Source organism: Centroberyx affinis, unplaced genomic scaffold (genome assembly GCF_046629955.1).
Source record: "Centroberyx affinis isolate AG114_WGS23_722 - 3 ecotype Tasmania unplaced genomic scaffold, CSIRO-AGI_Caff_v1 ptg001079l_1, whole genome shotgun sequence".
NCBI classification, from domain to species: Eukaryota; Metazoa; Chordata; class Actinopteri; order Beryciformes; family Berycidae; genus Centroberyx; species Centroberyx affinis.
The window spans coordinates 232,501-250,000 of record NW_027279626.1 but is presented as its reverse complement, the minus strand read 5'-3'; the positions used below and the strand labels follow the sequence as shown (position 1 = coordinate 250,000).

The window sequence follows — 17,500 nt, the reverse complement described above, 5'->3', positions numbered from 1 at the left end:
TTGAATCACTGTTGTGGTGTAGCAATCAGTGACAGTAGTGAAAAGGATATTTATTTTTATGTATATGTTATTATCAGATTATTACTTTAGTAGAGTAAGAAGTGAATGCAGGAGGTGAGGGATGTTTCACTAAAAAAACTTACTGAGTTGCTAAATCAGCCTTGTGCAACACAGGATCTCTAAGTATAGACTGACCGTCAAGATCACATGCTCTATACTCTGCTCCATCTGGTAGCTCTCTATCTCTCTCTCTCTCTCTCTCTCTCTCTCTCTCTCTCTCTCATTCTGTCTGTCGCTCATCCCTCGCTTTCTCTCAGTTTCATTCACTTGAGCTCAATCTGCTTTACTGGCCTGAAGAGAAATAAGACAAATAAGTAACTGCTACCCCCTCTCTCTATCTGACACACTCTACCCCGTTCTATCATTCCTCTCTCTCTCTGTCTCTCTCTCTCTCTCTCTCTCTCTGGCTCTGTGTCTCTCTTTATGTCTCTCACCCTCCTTCATTCTGAGGAATCCACAGCTGTCACTCCCATTCAAAACCCCTCTGCTTCCGAAGCAGCTGGCCAGACTGTGCTGTGCTGTGCTGTGCTGTGCTGTGTGTGTGTGTGTGTATGTGTGTGTGTGTGTGTCCGTCTGCCTGCCTACAACTGTCGCCAAACTATTTATATATTTATGGTGTTGCTCTGTTAGTGCATACCTGAGTGTTCAAGTGTACATGGTAGTGTGTGTGGCTGTCATCACGTTTATCTACTAGGCTACCCATTGCTATTTGTGAGTGTGTGTGTGTGTGTGTGTGTGTGTGTGTGTGTGTGTGTGTGTGTGTGTGTGTGTGTGTGTGTGTATGTGTGTGTGTGTGTGCAATGCCAACACTTTAGCATACACTATTTGATGATAGCAGGTGAAAGTGTTGAATGGAGCCTACTATCACTCAACATAGTGTATGCTAAAGTGTTAGCATGGAGCCTACTATCACTCAACAGAGTGTATGCTAAAGTGTTAGCATGGAGCCTACTGTCACTTAACATTGTTTATGCTAAAGTCTTAGCATGGAGCACTAGAGCCAATCATTTATCAGGGAAACATGGATGCTTTTGGGCCATGTTCTTACCACTTAACAGGTAAATTGACAACATCTCCCAAAAACTCTGTGTATTCCTTCAAGGTTAAGCTTAGTTTTTTGTTAGGGCTTTGGTACAGGGTTAAGTAGGTTTAGGTTCAGGTCAGGGTTATGGAATGAATGCAGTCAGTGGTAGGTCGTCACAAGTATAGCATTAGGCCTACAAACACATGGGTATGTGTGTGCTTGTTGCATTGAATTGCAGGTTTACAAATTAGCCTACAGCTTTTCTTTAAAGAGACTGATGAATGTCATGTGCGGTCGTAAACGAGGAATTGAAGTGAATAGAGCTTTTACATCCTGGTCTGCTTCACCCAAACAGGTGTTTTAGGAATCTGCCCTGCATTCCTAAAACAGCACGGCAATAATACACCACTTTGAAATCACACACACACATTACATAAACATTCCATGTGTCCCCGCTCATCCTCCACTTGACTCGGTGCTGAAACTGCCTGAGGCTGGAAACTTCACAACACGCCATTCATTACATGCATACACACACGTGCGTGCACACACACACACACGCCCGCGCAGATGAACTGTGAATGCCTCTGTGTGTCTGTCAGGGAGGAGAGACCAGGTGTTCCGTCTAGTTTGACAGATGACAGTGACTCCTCTATCTGAAGGACAGCGAACAACATCTCCACTGTGCTAAAACAGCATCGACTCAATTACACAATGCGTGGCGTCATGCTGGCTCAGCAGGCTGAGGCGCATGCCATGTGCATATGATGGCACAGGTTTGAGTCCGGCTCAGGGCCTTATTGGCAGTCAGTCTTTCCAGTAGGAGCTATCGTTACTTTAAACAGCTCACTTCTCTTTTAGTACCTGATCATTTCAATGCGTTTTCACCCATCAGGAATGTAGAGTGTTTGGAAAAGATGAACAACTACACGCAGTTCAATCTTTACTTCCACCAGTGCCTCACTGGTTGTACTGGGCAGCACCCAGTGCACTTTGAGTGTGTCTGAGTGTGTGTAAACATTCCCTCGCTCTGCAAATACACCCCTAGAACCACTGCTTTCAATCACAATCTATACTCTTCTTCTGGTTATTGCAGGTTTGATGTGTAGATTCTATATTGTAGATTCTACACCGTTTCTTCAAGCTCCCTCTCTCTCTGTCTCTCCCTCACTCACACACTAACACACACACACACACACACACACAGTACTCTCCCAAACATCAAACACACACACGCACACACACACACAGTGCTCTCCCAAACATCAAACACATTCTCCACATTGCCAGATAAAGCCACTCAACACAGCAGCACACTCAAAGGAACTCCCCCTTTCCCCTCTTATGATAGAGATATGCACACACACACGCGCACTCTCACGCGCGCACACACACACACACACACACACACACACACACACACACACACACACACACATATCCAGGTATCATATCAATACACCCCTATCAACAAAGGCCACCACACACTTATACATGCTTCCCTGCTTCTTACCACCTCTGTGGTTAGAAAACAAATCATTGTTACATTAATCTTGCTTGTAGTGTGTGTGTGTGTGTGTGTGTGTGTGTGTGTGTGTATGCGTGCATACCAAGACTGGGTCAAATAGTATTAGCAATAATTATTTGCTTTGAATAGCAGTGTTTGTGGTTTACGACAATGAATACTTTGCAGCCCCAAAGAGGAAATATTTCAAATGAACTAAATGATGTTGAGTATCTTAGATAGCAAGCTATTAGGCATGAAAACAGTGGTGACTTGGTGACTGATAGCCACTGATAGTGTCTGATAGTGGTTGAAAGACTGGTAGCTCCAAAAAAAAGCTGCAATCTGCAGCAAAGGTCTTTTATGCTGATAAAAAGACAGACAGCAGAGATCTGCTTCTCCTGCTGAACCGTCACTCTAACCTGAGGCAGGATCCAGACACTCCAGCAGTTTGACCAAACTAAACACAAATGACATATGGACCAAATTAGATGTTCCAACACAAGTTTAGATCAGGGTGGAAATACCTTTCGTAACACTGTAATATTTTAAATGGAAACAAACAGGATGACAACACCGGGAGGGGAACGGCTGGATCCAATTCACTTTCAATTCAATACGTTTAGAAAAGTTCCTCCTACTGTAAGATGAATGCCATATTCAACCTGTTAGGAAATCACTTCAAATCAATATTAATTTAATTTACATTTAATGAAATTGGAGTCCTGTAGCTAAAGAAATGTTGTGGCGTGCATCTGCTCTTCCCCCAATAAATAACTCCCAGATTAACAAGGTTCTCTAATAAAGAGGCCATACCTAGACGTCAGCACACAAATATGAACGCTGCACAAAAACATGTCCGTCTCAACAAGTCATTTATTAGTCTCATATTCAGCCTTAAAATCTTATTTTTCTGAAAAAGAGATAACAAATAAGTTGATCTGCCCACCCCTCTCTTCTTGCTTTCTCACTCTCTAACTTTGTCTTGTTATTTGGATATGTCTATCCCTCTCTCTCTCTCTCTCTCTCTCTCTCTCTCTCTCTCTCTCTCTCTTTCCATCCATGTTTCTCTTCCTTGTCTGCATTTCTTTCTTTGTAAACGTTAACAACCGTCCTGGGAAGGCGGCTTCATGAATATGCACAGTCACACTCCGCTGTCTGCACGGACAACAAAGGAAGAAGACATTAACATTCCTGCAAACACTCCGCGCTCTGGCTGTGGAGACACACACACACACACACACACACACACACACACACACACATAAAAGCATTCATACACAAACACAGTCACGGACAAGCCCAGACACAGTGACTTATACATGGACACAAAGTGACAAATATAGGCTTCTGTCTGCCACACACACACATGCACGCATGCATACACACACACAAAAAACCCTGACATATGCACACACACACATGCACACACACACATTACATAAACATTCTGTGTGTCTCTCTCTCATCATCCACTTCACTGAGTGTTGAAATTAGCCTGGAGCTGGAAATTTCACTACAGACCATTCATTACACACACACACACACACACACACACACACACAGTGAGAAGTGAAGTCAGGAGTCCATCCAGATGAGAGGAGCTCCCGTTACCACTGTGCTAACAACAAGCTATCTGATCTGAGGTCAGTCCCAGTCACCTCAGTGAACTAGAGTGAATGTGAGCCGTCCGTTACTCTGCTGTCTGTCAGGTCGGACTATATCCAAATACAGCGAGGAGTGCAGTCTGGTTAGGAAAAGATGTGATAAGGGTTAGACTGATATATCAGGATGATATAAGCCTTTTATTAAATATACCGCCCTGCCTTAAAGAGCTGCTAACCCTTTAAGAATGCCATTAGTCTGGGTTTCAGTGGAGAGTTTTAGTGTCCCATGACGGTCTAAATGCTGTTCCAGAAGCTTTTCCTCCCTGACAACAAGACAATTCTAGGGAAAACACAGAATTCTTGGAATTTCGGCATCAGCTTTCAAAAGCCAGTACGGGTTGAACCCTAGTTGTGATGCTGAAATCAAAATCAAGGGTAAAATTGTTCCTACTGCTTCCTGATAGAAGCAAATAGTAAAACAAAAACAATGAATCACTGGAGGCTCAAAAATGTTCCAGGCCGCTCCAGTTCCAATGTTGCAGCCTTTTTTTAGATCCAAGGCTTCTGGTCGGGAGCGGAGGTTGTCAGCGGGAGAGCCTGGGACTGAGCTACAAATTACAACTGAAGGAATTTTCTTTTTTTTTTTCAAATGCCAAGGAAACAAAATCACTCCATCAACTTAAGTACATTTCAACCAGATTAACTGTGTGCATGTGTGTGTGTGAGAGAGAGAGAGAGTGAGAGAGAGAGAGAGAGAGGGAGGGAGAGAGAGAGAGACAGAGAGGGAGGGAGAGAGAGAGAGAGAGAGAGAGAGAGAGATCCTGAGGCGGTGTACAGCCTGTGGCTGGAGGCCAGTAATAGACCAATAACCCAGTGCACTGCAGCAGGGAGCCTTTAGCTCACAGGTTAATACAATACTAATTGATTTGACACAGTAATATAATGTTAAGGTCAGTGTAACCTCAGGACACACACACACACTCTCCCTCTTTCTACAAAAACACACACATATAACAAATATGCATGTATATAAAGCCGGGCACAAACACACAAAACTGCACACACACACACGCAATTAATAGGCATACATAAAGTACAAAACCACGCGCACGCGCACACACACACACACACACACAGCGGTCCTTGGAGGCCCCTTGGAGAGTATTGTGTAACAGTTCCCCTGACGTATCGAGTGATTTCACGCACCTAGAGGCAGGACAACTGGGCCATTTGTTCCCCAGTTCAGAAATAGCCTTCTCTTTCATTCCCGTCTACCATTACTACCATTAACTATACCACCGCTGCTGCTGCTGCTCACCCCGGCACAGCTTGTGTCAGTCAGGCTTTTTACTGCCCCATAGCTCAAAATGACCATAATATACCTGTGGGGCGTTGATAGGGTTATTCATCAATACCAGTGACTCAAGAATTACTGGTCCAGCTGCTGAGATTTCTGGCTTTTTCAAAACTTTTCACTAACTTTACCACAAAAGTGCACTGCAAAAACTGACAAACGTATCTTATATCCAGATTTATCAAGTTTATTTTAGGATATTTTTAGTGAAATCATCTAACTGCACTGGCAGATCATTTTACTGGTTTCAACAATTTTTTTTTAATGTTTTTTCAGGATAACTTGTTTCAGGACATTTACTTGGTAAAAGTGAAATTGTTTTGGAGAAAGTTTCTTCTTTCCAGATTTTCTTCATTGTTTTATGATGATTTCTTGAAAGAAGTCATATTGGCATAATGAATCAAGTGAAATTTATTGACACCAGCAAAATTATCTGCCAATGCAGTGAGATAATTTGACTTAAAATATCATGAAATAAGCGTGATAGGTCTGGAAACAAGTTCAAATCACTGGACAGCTTGTCATTGTTTGCAGTGTGAAGTCGATGTGAAATGTCTTTGTTTACAGTGTGTATCCCTCCCTCAGTTCGTCTCCCCCTCTATTTCTCTCTCTTCCTCTTCATCCCTCTACCCTCCCATGAGGGTGAGGGCGAGGAAGAGGAGCGAAGCCGCTGCCCGGGTCAGCTGACCCGAGCGGGTTTTGGAAACCAGGAAGAGGAAGAGGAAATGCGATCTCCGCCGCGGCTCTCCGCTATTACAATCCTGCCTATTGTTATCTGTCCCTAACGCTTCCTTCTCCCCTGCTGAATGGAGGGATATATATAAATATTTTTTGGGGAAAAGGAGGGATGGAGAGGAAGAGAGCGTATGTGTGTGTACGGAGTCTTATTTTCCTTTAAACAACTAGAAAAATCTGCCCATGGCGGTGGGATAATTTCACCTGTTTCCAGAATTTCCTTTAATTAAATCTCATTGTGTTGATACTAGAGGAGTGATCTGGCTTATTTAGATATCGTGTTTCAAGTAAATTCCCAAAACAGGTGAAACTGCATTGAAAACAAGTGAAACTGACCCCAACGTGTTAGCAGGTGTTTTTTCACTTTCAAGATAACACTCAGAGATGAAGTTTCATCTTTATACAAGGTTTAATTAGCCGACTTTCTTCCCAGCCCTTCCTCCTTCAAAAATGTGAAGAAAGTAGTTTTACATTTTCAGGATTTAGTTTATGCTTTTATCAAGAGAGAAATCAAATGAACTTCCTAGATATTAACCAACCAATCGGTCTGCAAATGTATGTAATGAACATTCCTGTGTCCCTAGAATGATCATGTATGACAGAGAAGAGATGAGAAAAGAGGTATTTTTTAGTGTTTTTGTTTAAGAGCGGAGCATTTTCACAGCAAGTCGAGATGTGGGAGGAAAAGTTGGGATGTGATTCAGATTTCATATTTCTTTAAGACATGAGTTTTCACATTACTATAGAAGATTCCCAAGTAGTAGACAGTGCCCCAACAAAGTATTCATTGAAGAAATTAGTTTTTAGGTTATTATAGACAATTCCCATGTAGTGTGCAAGTAGAAAGTACACCTACATGAAGTATTTTGTGAAAATATACCAAAGTCTGCCAATAGAAAGTATGCAGTATGTCTTGAAGAGATGAGTATCAGAGTACTGGAGAAGATTCCCAAGTAAGTGCACAAGTAGTCTGAAAGTAGACCGTATTCCTATGTGAGGTTTTCCTTAAAAAAATGAGTTTTCATGGTACTATAGAAGATTCCCAATTAGTCTACAAGTAGAAAATATCCCTAAATTAAGTATTTCTTGAAGCGGTGAGTTTTCAAGTTACTGTAGAAGATTCCAAAGTAAGTGTGCAAGAATTCCTACATAAAGTATTTCTTAAAAATGTTTTCACGGTACTATAGAAGATTCCTAAGTAGTATGTAAGTATAAAGTATCGCTACAGGGAAGTATTTCTTGAAAAATTGAGTTTTCCAGTTACTATGAAAGATTCCCAAGTAGCACGCAAGTAGGAAGTACCCCTACTTGAAGCATTTCTTCGAGGGATTAATTTTCAGGTTATGCCAGCCAAGATTCTCAAGTATGCGCTGTAAGAGATTCACGAGTCGTGTACGAGTAGGAAGAGTTCCTTGAGGCCTGCAGAGTGATTACAGCGCTCCTATGTAGTTTATAGGTCTGTTTGCGGTCTATAGGGGCTTTTAAACCTGCGGTGTCACGTGTCACATCGCACCCAGACGAGTGCTAACCAATCTGTAACCTCAGAGACGCCTGGCATCGGGGCACCATGCCGCACAGAGCTGGTTTAATGTGGGGTTAGATATACGTGTGTGTGTGTGTGTGTGTGTGTGTGTGTGTGTGTGTGTGTGCAGAGAGAGAGAGAGAGATTAGAGAGGGAGACAAAGGCGAGAGCCAGTGTCAGTTGGCCTGGGTGGACAACACACATGTAACCAGACCCTGCAGCCTCGGCCATGACCTCACTGGGTTTTTCCACAGGCACAGGCACACACACACACACGCAGGGCACATAGTGGGTCCTTGGTTAGCATGCTGTAAGTGGAGCCTGGCACAGAGAGAGCAGACTTCCATTCAGAGAGTCATGCATTGTAATCCTACACACTGTCATCAGACACGATGACCTGTTCACACATCGGAGAATGCTGATCTAAACTACAAAAAAAAAAAAAACTTGTCTAAACTTGTTACTGATGAGTCTCCACATGACAATAGATCTGATTTGTTCTGGTCTCAGGCAGAAAAAAAAAGTAGCCAAGCTGAGCTGCTAGATGGCCTCTGTGTCTAAAATTTACAAACTGCTCCTTGTATAGTGAAGGGAATGAGTGTAGAAATTTACCATGATGGTACAGAATGGGTACTGCCATGTAATGGATGTAAACATGCCAATCTTCATATTCAGAATATCTCATTTTTTTCTTAAAACAAGTGAAACATCCTGCCAGTGAGGTGAGATAATGCTACTTGTTTCCATTGCAGTTTCATTTGTTTCAGGATTGTTTCAGGACTACATTGTTGTTGACGATATTGTCACTATATTGAAATAAGGCAGAATAAGCCAGTAGAAGAAGAAAATGACACAATGATGAATCCAAATGATGCAAGAAAAATCTTGAAACAAGCCGATTTGCATTTGTAACAAGTTAAATTATCTCATTGGAAGATTTTGTTTATTCACTTGTTTTAAGAATAGTTCAATTTTAAAATTCAATACTAGATTAAATGACTTACTAGACATTAGTACAAATAACTTAAAATGGGATTTCTTTTTGGTTGTGTTTGAATAAAACGATCATAGAATAACTTTAAATGCCTCATGGTAACTGTAAAATTGCTTCACACAATAAAACACACTTCTCAATGACCAAAATCAAACCAGATTTCCACACACACACTGAAGACCTGAAACATGAGAAACAGAGTGGACCAAACACATATTTCCAACCAGTCTGACACCTGGTCTGTAGTTACTGCAGCTCTCTGAGAATCAAACAGCTTAGATCATGCTGCATTGGAAAAAACGCTACCACTTAACTAAGTGCAGAGCCTGTGTGTAATGTGTGTATGTTGTAAAAAAAAAAAAAAAAAAAGCTGTAAAGAGGACAAGATGTAGCTCTGGGTTTACTGTGCCACTGGTAGCAGTTTTCCACATGAATGTTTCAATCCCTAATTTTAAAATGCACTTATTAAATTAGAGATGGATATTTCCTTTTTTGTAACCAATATTGCCAGAGGTTAAAAGTAAAAAAAAAAGAAAAGTCTTACCTGCCACTGTAGGAAATATATCGTCCTGTCTGTCTGTCTTTATGATGTTCCCAGAGGCGCTGATTCCATCTGTGGAGACAACGGAGATAAAATGAAATACAGTTTTCATACAACAAATACAATTTCTACAACTCATAATGCTCAGTCAGACTTGCGTTAAGAAGCACTTGCCCACACTTTAAAGGAACGACGAGTGAGATATTTCCTGCCAGATGCCACAAAATGACCAAAATATGTCTGCAGGGGGTAGTTGATCAATACCAGTGAGTCAACCGTTACTGCACCAGCTGCTGAGATTTCTGCCTTTCAAAACTCATTTTCTGGCATGTAGTCTGTTTTGGAACAAAGCCACCCCACCCATTGGAGTTTCGACACACTCCCAATCAGCTGCTCAGCGCTGGAGGAGGGTGCTACGAGCGAGTGAACAAAACATTTCAGCTACGAAGGCTGAAAAGCCGCGTTCTCAAGACATAAAGCAAATGATTAGATAATTATAATTCCAGTATTAAGCGTGGTTACACATTACCTCTTCACTAGACGTTTCTGTTGGATCTCTGCTCTAATTAGATAGCTTACTCCTCTCTATTGTGAAAATGTGACTTATTTATTTATGTCATTTACAGGCCACCGTAAGTTGTGAGATCCGTTGATGTTGTTGCAATTCCCATTGATCACCAATAGAGGATGATAAAAGTCATAGATCACTTAACGCCCCTTTAAGCTTTGTTTTAGTCTGCTTGGCTGCCTGATGGGTGGGGCTGGACACAACTGACCCCCCTGCTCCTCCATGCAGGTTAGAAAGTAAAACAAAGGCTAAAGATTACATACAAACACTGTTTGATCCAGATCTGGATGGAAATATCACAAAATGTATAAAGCAATGCTCATTGGGATAACTGAAATAAAACACAAACACACACACACATTCTCAAATGAAACCAACAGTAGTATCAGCAAGGCCTACTTAGAAAAATAGGTTGCATGGGAATTCAAGTCATGATTCTTCTTCTGCTGTGATAATTTACAACATTTTTGGTTAAGTACTACCAATACAATTTCTAAAAGAATCTCTCTCTTTCTTTCGTTATCCGTGTGTGCATGTGTGTGTGTGTGTGTGTGTGTGTGTGTGTGTGTGCGTACGTGCGTGTGTGCTAAACCTGTTGCTGCTGTACTTTAATGCTGGCCAACATCTGCTCAGCAGCAAAGCTCTCCTTGGAAACGGCCATAGGGGCCAACAATAAATATGCCAACTTCTACTAGACAAACTCCTGAGCAGGAACAAGAAGTTATAGCTCAAATACCCCAAACTCCGTTTTTAGAATATTTCCTTTTCTATTGTAGGAGACAGGAAAAATCACTATAATATTCCTATAACATTCCTACGGGGATTTCAAGTATGTCTGCGTAACTGAATAGTGAGTTTATAGCGACCATCCCACTTTATTTTACTTCTGTCTATATCAGTAGGATATTTCTAGAATATTCCTATAGGAATTTATAGTGTGTCTACGGTGCTCAACAGTGAGTTTATAGTGATCTTATCGTATTTTATGGTACTTTTATCTCCTATCGCGTCGCTATAATAGAGCTGTAACAATTCTATAGAGACTTAAACGATCCTCTGTTTGTGTAGTATCCTTCAAAAGTTTACTATAGGATTACTACAGCTGTAAAGGTCCGTAAGTGCGCGTGCCGCACTGCCTCGAGCGCACGAAACTGAAACGCAATTAAAATAGAAACGACACCTGCGCAGGTAGCCTTTACTATTCATAAAAATGGCATATCTTCGTCGTTTTTAGCGCTGCAAAAGCTAAATAATGAAAAAATATCATTGCATTTATTAACCGAACGCCATATAACAAACTTGCAGCTGTTCCCACATCAGATGTTTTCACACACTGTTGCCTACCTTGTGAGAAAGAGCCCGCAAAAACCTACCAAGACTCTTAAAGCAGTCCGAATCCAACCACAAGATAATCCAGATGGTACAAAGCGGATTTCGAGCACTATAAAGAGTTCCTTTCTTTTTCTTTTTACATCCAGCGGTAAGAAAATGTGACGAGGAGTGATGGCGAGGTCCGCCTGTGTTGTCAGCGAGAGAGTAGAGAGGAGGAGGAAAAGAAAAGAGACTTATCGCAGGCAAGTTGCGGAGAGAGAAAGTCCGGCCCCTGAAGTCCGGCCCCCATCCCTCTTCTTCTCCTGCAGACAGAAATAGCATGCGAGGCGGGCCCCACCAAAAATAGCCTTGACTTCACACGGACCTTCAGGACTATTGTTTCCCTGCGCTGACGGACTCCCACTGGGTGCACGCGGCAGCCAATCCGCGCGCGGCTCCGTGTGACTTTATGAACAGTCTTAACTTTGTTTCCACTATGGGGGTTTGTCAAATAATGAAATGCCCCCTGCGCTGTGGCTCCATCTGCTGACATAACCTAGAAACCAGCAGTGTTGGCACCTCGATGGTTCCCAGACTGGGGTCCTGGGACCCTCCAGGGGTCCTTACACAGGGGGTTAGAGCAAAATGAGGACAAATATTAATTTCACTATTATTTCACTCCATAGAGGGAAGCACTATAGGGTTAGGGTTAGACTGATGTGGGTTTTTGAAGGGCAATACCCATATTTTTGCATCAACGCAATCGATATATCCAATATTTTGTGACGATATTCTTTAAAATGAACAGTTTTCATGACAAGTATTGAGTGTTTCCCCACGAAAAGCCTCTGAAACAGCTTTTAGACCATCATGGGAAACTAAAACTCTATTGAAACCCAGACGAAAATTCTTTCAGGTGGGTTAGCAGCTTTTTAAGGCAGAGCGAGGCAGGTTTCACTGAGGCTGTTGAGTAAAAACAAAAGTCAGGAACCTCCATCATATTGGAGGAGGATGACACTGACTGGCCAATATCTGCCCAATATATTTTGAAGGCCAATATCGGCCCAAATATATTGGTCGAACCCTATAGTACAATGACAGATTGTATACAGCAGGTATGACTATTAGTATGACTAGTCAGATAATAGGTCCCACTATAGACTAGCTTGACCAGGGGTTCCCAAACCTTTTCCTATAAAGGGCCAGACCACATTAAAGGCCTTTATTACAGTAAATGCTCATCTGAGAAGATTATTGTAGTTTATCTGTACTGTAGGTGGGGAGAGGGAAACCTCAGATAATAACAGTTATTCTTACATATCTTCTTATTGGGCTAATTTCTAGTGAATTAAACTGTAGTGACATTAAATTGTTATTTGGCTGGGGACGCCCCTAGAGGTCTCTGGACCCCAGTTTGAGAACCTCTGGTATCTACTGGTATCTACTTAGGTTCCCTTTACATGAAAACGTTTGGGAGGCCTGACCTAGACAATCCCATGGTTGTAACTAGAATTATGTAAAAAAAAAAAAAAAAGTATCCCAAAATATTGAAAATGTAAACATTTAAACTAATCTTGTAGGGAGCTAACATTTGTAGTGTCTGGAAATAAATCTACTTCATCAGACTATTCACTTTTACTGAATGGATCTACAGCCACACCACAACAAGCTTTTCCAGCTAGCTCTCTTTTCCTCATCATAGACATCATGTGCCCACAGCCAAATGTCCACTGGACCTCCACTGATGAAGCCAGCAGAGGTGAACAGGAGATTGACACAACTGCAAAGCCTCTATACAATGTTACCTATGAGCTTAAACTCCATTTTTATAATTCTCAATAGATTATAAAGAATCTTGTATATTGGTCATTGTGTATAGATTCGTTTTTCTCATTTTTGTGATTTAAAATGTGTCCATTGTTATTTTCTTTTTCGTTTTTTTTAAGTTTATTTCTTGTATTTGTATGCATTTTTATGTTCTATGTGGACCCCAGGACGAGTAGCTGTTGCCTAGTGTAACAGCTAATGGGGATCCTAATAAACGACACTAAACTAAACATAAGTAACGCTCTCGCAGAGGGAAAATGTGGTATAGTTAAGGGTTTGTGCACCTGAAAACAGGGGTGTAGCGGAGGGGAAACCCACCCCAGCTCAGTTCACCCTCTTTCTCAAGCTGATATGAATCTTAAAGGAAACTAAGTTTCATGAAATATCTGCATGAAGGGTTTCATTCCAAAACACAATACTGGCCTACTAGTTTTGGGGGAAAATTGACACCTGAAAATCATGAGTCAATATTGCAAAAACAAAGATTATCCCTGCCCCAAAAGCATTATTTTTTTGAGCAAAAGTCTAATCCATAGTTTGCTTTACTTTCATGCCAACAATCATTTTGTGAGGACAGTAGATGTCATTTTTTTCAAATGATGGATGAAATCCTCCATATATAATTCAACTAGTGTGGTAAAACGTACTATAATATATAGACCTACATGCATTTAATTTATATACCACTACATTGAAATACAATAAGTATGTAATGGAGAAAGAACATGGAGAACATGGAGCCATGAAAAAAGGGACTCCTGCACATTGTTTTCACATCTTCAACAGCAATAGAAAAAAGCCCCTTTATGAAGGGGAAATGTTTGGAATAGTTTCTGCAGGCCTAATAACAATGTCATATATTGTTTAGCCAACTGTATAAATAGCTTTGCCTTTCTGTTCCCATGCATACCCACAGCTGTGACATAACATACAATCGTAATCTATCTGACCCAGTGACAAAAGGACAATTGTAATTCATTTGTTCATGTGCTGTAAGATTAAAGATTGATTAAATAGGGAATAAGGTAAACAGCTATGAATTCTCTAAAATTGTCAGTCTCTTGTGCTGTGTGTGTGTGTGTGTGTGTGTGTGTGTGTGTGTGTGTGTGTGTGTGTGTGTGTTGCATTTTAAAACAGACCACACAGCACAGGGCTGCCCTGGCCCCGCTCTAAGAGGAAGCACAACCTGCAGCTTCCTGTCTCTGTCAGGCAAGGTACACACACACACACACACACACACACACTCTCACACACACAAACACACACGCACGTCTCTGTGGGAGCTGACATGACGCAGGACCGTAGTGTTGTCAGTTTTTCTGGCCCAAGGCTTTCCTAGAATCAGAAGCGGTTTGCTTCGCAGCTGTGTGTGTCACCTACATCCTCACAGCCTCATGTCAAATGCGCTGAGCTGCGGTCGGCGTGACAAAAGTCCTCCATCCTCGCAATGCTTGTTTTTGTATTTATACATTTCTTCATTAAAGTATAATATATATCATCAATAATATATATAATAAATTATCTGTGACATTGTATGAATAAATGCTGTCCAGTATTGCACAAAACTTACCCAAAACTCATGAAAATAAAAGACCCTACTGAATATGGTGAAAGGTCTTATTCACAAAATGCATAAAGCAATGCTAGTAGCTATAAGCTTATTCAGTAAATCGCACTACACTCGCCGGCCACTTTATTAGGTACGCCTGCTCGTTAACGCAGACACCCTGCTCCTCCAAACAGCGAATCACGTGACAGCAACTCGGTATATAAAGCATGCAGACATGGTGAAGTGGTTTCGTTTTTTGTTCGACCAAACATGAGAACGGGTAAGATGCGTGATCGAAGCAACTGGGATTTTCAGGGAGAACGATGCGATAAACAAAAAAACATCCAGTGAGGGAAAACAGCTCGTTAATGAGAGAGGTCAGAGGTCAGAGGTCAGAGGAGAACGGGCAGACTGGTTCAAGCTAACAGAAAGGCCACTAATGCTCCAATAACAGCTCTTACAACAGTGGTGTGCAGAAGAGCATCTCACAACACACAAGCTGTTGGCCCTTATGATAAATGGGCTACAGCAGGGCTTCTCAAACTCTGGACCAAGGTCCGGATCCGGACCAAACTACAAATCAATCCGGACCGGACCTTGTGTCACATTAGACATAAGTTAATGTAACGTTAGTTAATGTAGGAATATATCACGAGGCCGCCGCTTGTGTGTGTGTTGGTGTGTGCCGCGCGCTCGTCGTCAGTTTCCGCGGATGCGTTCACTCTGGTCCAATCACACGAAGCGTAATTCCATTGCTATGACAACGAATTGTCACTGTCAGTCAGAGGCCCGGGAACTGTGAACGTTATTGCTATTCCACATCGATGTGAGTCTGGATTTTCCACGATTAACATTGTGAAAAACTCCTACCGCAGCAGCTTGACCAATGAACACTTGGATCAGTGCCTCCGCCTGGCAATCACACCTGTTGTGCCCAGGTTCAAGGCATTGGTTACAGGCAAACAGTCATTTCTCCCACTGATTCAAGCCACCATACTGTACTATTGAATGTGTGTACTTTAAATTATGTTTAAATTATGTTATGGACAAGTTATGGATGATTAATGTCAGACTGTTTTACTGGCATTGTGGACCTTTAATAAAAAAGTTTGAGTACCCCTGGGCTACAGCAGCAGATGACCAGCTGATACTAGCTAGGTGTACCTAATAAAGTGGCCAGTGTGTGTGTATTTTGGAGGTATTTAGAAGTATATCAGGAATTTTTTTTTTGTTGTTGTTCAAAAATGTAAATGGTGAGTCGCTGTTTGTCCTCCAGCTCTCTCCCCCTCCCCCCTCTTTTTCAGAAATTATCTATATATAGCATGCACCATTTTGGTGTGAAACTTTATCATTTATTGGGGCAGAATCTGACATCCACCAGCGTTTCTCACCGTGTTTTTCCCCACTTTCAACCGTCCTTTTGTTTCCACAAAGCATGCGAGTGTGTGTGTGTGCGTGTGTGAGATCCTATTTTCCGATCTCACTGACAGCCAGTTCAATAAGTGTTGTTTCAGACCAATATTGAAACCTAAAGAGCGTCTGCGTGCTGCTAGTGGCGCTCGATCGTCCGCTCACTCACCCTCGGGTGCCTCTGTGAACAGGGGGAACCCAGACACCTTCCAGAAACCCTCCCTGCGTGGGTGTATATAACTGTGTGTGTGCATGTGTGTGTGTGTCGGTGTCAGAGTCGGTGTGTGTGTGTGTGTAGATATGTGCACATATTTACGTGTGTGTGTTTTGTATGTGTCCATTTTGGCACACTGTATTCATAAGTGTGCATGTGTGATTGCGTGTGTGTGCATGTGTATGAGTATTTGCATGTTTGCTCACATATATGTATGTATGTGCGTGATTGCGTGTGTATGTGTATGTACGTGTATGAGTGTGTGTGTGTGTGCGCGTGTGTATATGTAAGTGTGCGTGGTTAGTCCATTCAATCACACATTCTGCCCTGCAGTCTGAATCACATCCGGTTTCAAGCTGAAAATAACAAAACCACAGGGTGACAGAGAAGCAGTGCAGCAGGCGAACCGCCCACAGGGACAAAGGAGTACATACTTATCACACACACACACACACACACACACACACACACACACACATTCAGCCTCACACTGGTCAGTTGGTATTTCCAACACCGACATCTAATTATCTAAAACCAACTGTCTTTTGCAGAGCTGTTGCCGATTTGAACAATTTTGAACTACACTTATATATTGATTGGCCAATATATGGGGCCGATATTGGCCTTTCATTAAAGGATAAGGCTGGTGTTTTTTAATGCATTTCTTACTGTCAACAAATCCTATGAAAATAACAAAATCAACAATGCATTTGCTCTGCTCCCGTTACTTCCTGACTTCCCACGTACCGTTTTTAGCCGTCAAACCAGAAGTCATTGGCTCCAATTGGAAGCTAAAAACCTTGAAATACAGCTCACAGAGACATAGCTTCAATTGTAAAAATCACTAACTGCTACTGCTACCACGAAAAGTCCGGCTGTTGTAGTTATTACCAAATCAAAGTCAAATGGGAACACATTCTTCATCACGCCGGGGACTATTTTCGGTGCTACGGAACTACTTTCCTGAGATCGCAAACGTGTTTACGGTTAATAAGTTGTTTGAGGAAAAAGTCGGCCAGCCCGGTGCATTGCAATGATGAAATATGCTGCCCAGAGCAATGGCATGGCTCTGTGACGTGTTTTTAATCGTTTTTTTAATACAATGGAGTTCTATGGCTGCTGGGACATGGCTGCATTGGGCACCAACTACATGGACGAGACTTGTTGGCAAAACAAAATCATTGTTGATTTTGTTATTTTCATAGGATTTGTTGAGATATCAGCCAGTCAGTGTTGTTCACTACAGATATGTTGGAGGCTCCTCCTTTTGGACTCAACAG

General features: G+C 41.8%; 1 protein-coding gene across 2 annotated transcripts in view; it reads right to left on the bottom strand.

The window, feature by feature from the left end:
- hdac7a (histone deacetylase 7a) overlaps nucleotides 1-11,425 on the bottom strand; it is a 48,535-nt gene extending 37,110 nt beyond the window's left edge. The window contains exons 1-2 of one of the 2 annotated variants that reach the window (XM_071523307.1): nucleotides 11,283-11,425; nucleotides 9,345-9,413 (exon numbers count right to left, since the gene is read on the bottom strand). The gene's annotated coding sequence lies outside the window, so the exon portion shown is untranslated. Of the gene's footprint in view, nucleotides 1-9,344; nucleotides 9,414-11,253 lie in introns of both variants that reach the window. The other variant, XM_071523306.1, reaches the window with a different exon arrangement.
- Nucleotides 11,426-17,500: the final 6,075 nt, after the last annotated feature.